Here is a 7,500-nt window from a genome sequence, read left to right as displayed (position 1 = left end):
GCAACACATCTGCCATTTGGGAAGAGTACAAAAGAACAAGAAACAAAGTCACTAGGATGTTACGCGAAGCCGAATCCACATTCTGGTTGAACCAGTTTAAGAAAGCCAACCGAGGTAATGAACTTGCACCATAAAAACATAAACAAATTGGCCCGATGCAGCACCCGTCATCTGAACTTGTCACTAGTAATACAGGAAAGGCCGAGCTTATTAACGACTTCTTTGTGAACATTAGCAAAAATCTCGCTCACACATACCATCCCCATGAGTATGAAGTTCAAACCACGGATCTGAGCGACTTTTACAACAGAGTGACACTTATAATCAGTGATCTTTGATCTTGTAAACTTCGGCTTACCCGTCACCTAAACAAACTTAAACCAAGTAAAGCCGCTGGACCTGACGGGATCCAAGCCAAAGACCTCGTCGTAGCTGGAAATTCCGCGATCGACGGCCTCAACACAATTTTCGGTAAAAGCCTAGAAAATTCCAGATTACCATCAAAATGGAAATTGGCTCGCATCGCTTCTATCGTTAAGAAAGGCAACCAACTCGATCCAGCAAACTACAGACCGCTCTCCATGTGCTCAGCCTGCCCGGAAAACTGTTGGAGAGCCAGTTCTGTCGCGTGCTCGACGAGCACCTTCAGATACGCAATCTCTAGAGCAACAACAAATGGCGATTTCGGAAAGATAGATCAACCGAAACCCTGCTAATCTCAATGACCGAAAGATGGAGAGCTGCGCTAGACGACAATAAAATTGTTGGAGCGATCATGTTATTGACTTCAGGAAGGCCTTTGATACCATCTCGCACGAGCTAGTTGGGTGACTTTTATGACTGGATACTTGACTATCTAAAAAACAGATCTCGGTTCACCACAGTAAATGGTTCATCCTCTTCAACAAAACCTATAAATCACGGAGTTCCACAAGGTTCCTTACTGGGACCAAGGCTGTATTCAATTTATGTAAATGACCTGCCCGATGCTGTTTCCGAAGGCGAGGTCGAGATGTATGCAGACGACACCACCGCTTACTGCATTGGCGACAATTTTGATATTGTCACCAAGCGCTTGAACTTAATTTTTAAACAAATTTACATGTGATCACAAAGAAACAGACTCTCGATATAATAATGGCAAAAGTGAAGCTATGCTCCTGTCCACAAAACGTCTAATTGGCCCCCTTCAAGAACTCCGATATGAGGAAAATAGAATTGATTGTGTAAACTCAACCTGCTGCTTAGGCGTGGAAATTGACAATAAATTGTCCTGGTCACCTCACATCGATAAACTATGCAAGAGTTACAGGAAAAAGATTGGAGCTTTGAGGAGAATGCCACGCCTTCCCCCAAAGTACTCGAGGAAATCTATTTCAAAACATTTGTATCAGGAGTCTCCTATTGCATGCCAGTATGGGGTGCATGCACCCCACCGCTATTCAATAACTTAAAGGAGGTCCACACAAAAGCAGCCAGACTTATTCACGACCTACAACGTGACCGAGATAACACCTATATTCTACAAAAAGCCAACTGGCTTCCATTATCACACATGTATAAAAAAGCTATATTAAATCAAGTCCACCAAGCCTTCTATCAAATTGAAGGAAGGAATACGCTTTTGCATTACACTCTAATCAGTTAGCATTACAGTTAGCATTACACTCTAATCAGTTAAGTCTCTTCTATGAAGTTGGCCCAGCTCAAATAACTGAATTGTTTTCTGTGAAAGCGACAAAGTATGACTCTCGACGATCTAAACAACTGCTACTGGACAGACCCAAAAAGGACATAGGCATACTTTCTCTTCGACACAGAGGAACTGTGATAATGTCACATTGTTTAAAAATCGTCTAAAGCAACTCTCCAAATTTATTAACAATTTCACCTTTGAAAAGGAGAGCTCATTGATCACAAATAAATCACATCATTTTTATTATTATTGATACTAATAAGCATTTTTTTCTTTTATGATTCGCACATTGTTCATATTTGGTCTTTTTACCTTACTAGCTATAAATATGTAAATTAGTAAGTTATCCTGACTTGAGCCTGCGATCCAATCGAAGCCCAGTTGGTACATAGTCAGCCGTCAACCTCAAGAAAACAGCTGACTTCGATGAGCTCTACACTTGAGCGCGTGGTATGCTCACGTGATACTGGTCACACTGGCAAATAAGGAGGGGTGGACGTACGTGCGGTCGTAGGGTGACCAAAACCGTTTTTTTTCTTTTCTCGCACAGATGGCCTGGGGCTACAATATTTCTTACCTCGCGACGAAGCGAAGTCCGCTATTACAGTTATAGGTTGTGCCTTGACAGCACTTTTTTCTGGTTTAACTGTAGGAAGTTACATTTTTTAACGCACTTCCAAGAAGGCCCGGCGTTTTCGCGGTGAAATAAGGGCTGTCGTGCTTGCGCGTGTGGAAAAGCAGGCTCACATGCTATTCATGCGGTCACAAACATGGTATGGAAATTGTTCTTTTGACGAGTAAAAAGGCGCAAATATGATGTCAGATCAACAAGGTACATATTTCTATAACATTCTTAAATTAATATAAAGCAAATATTGAATACAACTTTCTCCTTGTGAAACGCAATTCTTTTAAATACAGTTCCAATTGGAGATCAGAAGTAGATCTATTGTCTCTGCAGCTAGTTCTGACTTTCAGTGAGATTCGAAGTGCAGAAATTACCATCACCAACAAGATTTTGGGAGAAAACAGCATGAATTTTGGAAAGCGTTTCTACTTTTCGTGAAATCTCTCTCGCACTACACAGTGAGAAGATCTTTGCTCGACCGTTTGTTAATGTTGCTGTGGTCTTCTTAGCACACTTTTCACAGCTTGGCGTATCTCTCGTATTCGCCAGCAATACACGACTGGATTCCAAAGCGAGTTGATGAAAACAGCTGTCGTGGAAAAGTCGTAAGCAATCTTCACGGATCCAGTATACCCAATAATGTTGTGCGCAAGAACCGTCGCAAATAATGGAATATAAAACGTTAGGAGCAAACCATAAACATAAAGAATAGTAGCTGCTGATTTTCTGCATTTCAGCTCGTTCGACGCATTCGGACCCACGCTCATGAATATGTTTTGCTCTCGTATTTGTCGTCGATGTTTTCCAACGATGTAGAATATTTTGTAGGTGCAGAACGCAATGACAAGAAACGTAATGAGCAGTAATAGTAACGGGATTATTAGCCAGTTGGTAACAGTTACTGCAAGCCTCAATGAGAAAGTAGTTGCAACGGCAACTCATATTAGCAAAACTGCGAAACACATGCGAGAAACCGTGACAATGGAATTGTATCTTAAATGAAGTGTGAGAGCAAGAAGGCGGTCGATGGACACAAGCGCTAAAATGAACAAAGACACGCCGCTTGTTATCCACGCACTCATGGACTGAAGCATGCTCAATGGACAGATGAGGCTTGGATCTCCTTGAAGTTCGGCTATTCTTCTAGCAACAAAAGATGGCTGACAGATCACTCCCACAAGGAAATCTGCAGCTGCGAGACAACCCAGCAGAAAAAAAGATGGCGAATGAAGGTCTCGAGACTTCCAAATCACGTATACAATGATAAAATTCCCTGCACATGTTATCGGAGAAAGCAGCAAGTTCAGGATACACGTAACAACATTTGCCATAAATGTTGCTTCCGTTTGGCCCAGGTTCATTGCAAGGAAAAAGCAACTCGTATTCACCAGTAACTTGTTCATAATGCTTGATTGAAGCCTTCAGTATTGTCCTAATATTCGGAATTTTGAGAACCACCTTGCCAAAACGTCAGTGAATCTTTGATGGAAAAGTCAAAAGATGAAAGATTGATGAACCCGGCATGAGCTGATTGCGGCCTCTTTCATGAAAACGTGTTGGCACCCAATTGGAGGGATTGCATTCACTTACCCTTACCTGTCTTTAATTTTCATCGAATAAACTGAAAAGTTGATCTTGCAGTTCCCCTTTCGATTCCTTAATCAGGTTTTGAATTATCTGACTAAACTTGATGAATATTGAGCCTGCATGCGGCAGGTGTACTGATACATAAATTTATAACCCCAAATAACAGTAGGGCCGTAGCCAGAAAAAAGTTATGACTTAGGCAACGTCCGTGGTTAGTTTCTCTTCGTAGGTATTTTAGGAGTTTATGATGAGTAAACTGGACACGTTTTTTTAAACAATGACGAAAAAAATGACTGTTTGCCTCATACTGGCTACGGCCGTGACAGTATTGTAAGAGATGGTCGTATTCAGACGTTTACTTTTTGAAATTTGAAAGTGAGCTTCATTTTCAGTTGGAGACGAAAATGTATAAGGCGAATTTTTTTTTACAGTTTAATTAGTTAAGTACGTGTGGCTGTCAGTAAATGTCAAGACTATGCAAATTCTCATTTAGGCGTTGCCTGTTATCCACGCACTCATGGCCTGAAGCATGCTCAATGGACAGATGAGGCTTGGATCTCCTTGAAATTCGCCTATTTTGCAAGCAACCGGCCAAAGATGGATGACAAATCGCTCCCACAAGGATATATGCAGCTGCGAGTCAACCCAGAAGGAAAAAAATGAATGAAGGGGGTAGTTTCTAAAGAAACTGTGGTGCTGCGTCGGTGGGGAAGTATTATGCAAAAATTTCGGTTTTATCAACGGAGTTGATAATGTAAATTGGCCACCGTACAGAGATTCTAAAAGCAGACGTTTCGAGCGTCAGCCCTTCGTCAGAGCGAATCGAGGAATTATGGGTTACGTGTAGTTTTTATAGTAGAGTGGGAGCTACGCTATTGGTGGTAACATGGCAACGTGAAAAATAGGAATATATTAATTAAATGAAAAGCGTTTGTTAATACCGTGAGGATTAAGAGTGCCGATTTGGAAGATGAATTTTTGTTCCAGATTCCTGCGGCTTTCCGTCTTACCTAGACTTAGGGAAAGGCCGCAGATAGCCATGTGTTTTGTGGAGTGGTTAGGGAGATTAAAATGACGAGCGACTGGCGTAGATGCATCCTTGTCATTCTTCTCAACATCGCGAAGATGTTTGCGGAATCGGTCGCCTAGTCGTCTACCTGTCTCGCCAATGTATAATTTATTGCATAAGGTACAGGTTATGCAATAAATGACATTTGCGGAGGTACATGTGAAACAATCGGCGATCTTGACAGATCGCTTAGGTCCCGATATCTTGCTAGTGTTAACAATGAAAAGACAAGTTTTGCATCGTGAGCGCGCGCATTTGAAAGTACCGGGTTGCTCGTTAGTTTTGAGCGCGCTTCTAACTAAAAAGTTGCCTACGTTTTTGTTGCGTTTGAATGAAATAAGTGGAGGTTGCGAAAAGATTCTACTAGTCTCGGGATCATTTTGGAGTAATTTAAAATTATTAAGAATGATACTTTTGACTGCGTGATTATGAGGATGGAAAGTGAGGGTGAATGGAATTCTGTCATTCTTATCTTTTTGTGACGTTTGTAGTGCTGACTGTCGATCAAATTGTTGGGCGCGATGATGGCTCGCTTTGACCACAGACAGGATAGACACGTTCGAAGAACTGGCACATCTCCTCTGATTTGCTGGAAAAATCGGAGTCATCACTACATAGACGTCGAAGTCTAAGAAATTGAGAATAAGGAATGGCGTTCTTGGTATGTGATAGATGTGACGATGAATACAACAAATAACTATGAGAATCTGTAGGTTTGTTTCTTCTCTGCTGGATGAAATAGCGCCGATGCAGTCGTCGATGTAGCGGCCGTAGAATTCAGGCTTGGGGCCGTTGTACTGATTAAGAAATTGGTGTTCAACATATCCTACAAAAAGACTGGCATAGCTACAATCGTGGTCAAAAGTTGTTGGGAAGGTTGTGGGCATCAGCTCGCTAATTCACACCTAATTCGATTTTTCTAACTATTGGCTGAAGTGTTTGGGAAATACCGCTCTTGTGGCCTCCCTCACCCATATTCAATGTTGGAGTTCTTCAGGTAAGAAAAGTCACCATTTTTTTCCCCTGGAAAATCCAACATTAAAAAGGGGGAGTGGGGGTATCTGTAAAATGAAGTTACCTTCCCAACACTTAAGTCCATGATTGTAGGTCCCATTCTCTTACACCATTAATTTGTTTGTAATACTTGCCAGCGAATGAAAAACAGTTAAGCGTTAAAACTAGTTCGGCAAGGCGGAGGAGCGTTTCCGAGCTTGGCTCTTTAACAGTGCGTTGATCGAAAAAGTGTTTAAGTGCTCGAAGACCTTTGCTATTCGGATTGATTGTGTTTAGAGATGTAATGTCCATGGTGAAAATAAGTTTGTCTTGGCCGGAGAAATAGAAATCACGGAAAATTTTTATTGCGCGTGTACTGTCTTTAATGTATGATGGTAAAGATATGACGATAGGCGTCATATTCCTGTCTAAGTAGCTAGAGATGAGTTCGGTGGGGCAACTACAGGCAGAAACGACAGGGCGACCTGGGTTGTTAGGTTTGTGAATTTTAGGCAACTGTAAATACACGAAGTTCCTTGGTGAGTTTCTTCTTCCCTTGAAACATAGTTAGTAACTATGCTTGAAAATGACGTACTATCCAGATTTTTTTCGAACTTGGCACAATAATATTGATATTCATACACAGGACATTTTAAAAATGCAGTAACAATATGGGTTTTTTACCGAATTAAGTGAGAAGAGTTCGAAACTAGATCAACCGGAAAATTTGTTGTTGTGTAGCAAAAGCTACTGATTATTTCTGAAACTTGAACTTACTTGTTTGTCCGGGCTATAATCTTTAAGTAAAGTGATTTTAAATTGCTCAATCTTGCAAAGAAACGTAACCAAATTCGACCGCTACAGTCATCACCTTGCACTCAGTGTCGGCCGGACTCTAAATGGAGCTTCTCGTCGTTATATTTAGATGTAAATACTACAACTTCTACTTTTCCAATTTTTTTTTCTCCTTAAAATATGTTTTCCGTGTACCTTTTACGCAACACGACGATAAATGGATGGCAAAGGAATAATTTCAGCTTCAAAATGATCATTTTCGGCGAAAGGACTGGGGCGAGTTCCAAAACAACACCTTTTTAACCGAGAAAAGTTATCATGATTGCACTTAAAAGCTCTTTCACAACAAAAGCTGCCTTAGCTGGGTCCCTTCGGATGGCCGGCGTGAAACGCCTTTATCTCCGAAGTCGCAATGTTATGCGCAGTATGAGATGCGCGGTGCAAAACAAGAGAATCACCTTAACTTGAGTCCATGCTATGCACTTAAGCGCACGCTGTTCAAAGCCATGTCCTTGGAGAAGAGCACCTTCGAAGCTTTTAGAGCATCTACAGACTCCTGATATTGATTCGGGGCCTTCAAAGGATGTCCTATTTTCTTCCGATTTTTGGTTAAAGAAAAGCTTTTTTCCTATTTAATTTTTATGTCTTAGCACGGTCACCTGAAGCTTTCATACGCCTCATTTTTCACGGCACGTGGGGTAAATTTAAAGGGCACATAATTTTTACTCTGAG

At 41.3% G+C, this 7,500-nt stretch overlaps 1 pseudogene; it reads right to left on the bottom strand.

The window, feature by feature from the left end:
* Positions 1-2,521: 2,521 nt before the first annotated feature.
* On the bottom strand, positions 2,522-3,943 carry LOC137992344 (trace amine-associated receptor 8a-like; annotated as a pseudogene).
* Between the last annotated feature and the right edge of the window lie 3,557 nt (positions 3,944-7,500).

This window comes from Montipora foliosa, chromosome 2 (genome assembly GCF_036669935.1).
Source record: "Montipora foliosa isolate CH-2021 chromosome 2, ASM3666993v2, whole genome shotgun sequence".
NCBI classification, from domain to species: domain Eukaryota; kingdom Metazoa; phylum Cnidaria; class Anthozoa; order Scleractinia; family Acroporidae; genus Montipora; species Montipora foliosa.
This window is presented reverse-complemented; position numbering and strand designations above follow the sequence as displayed.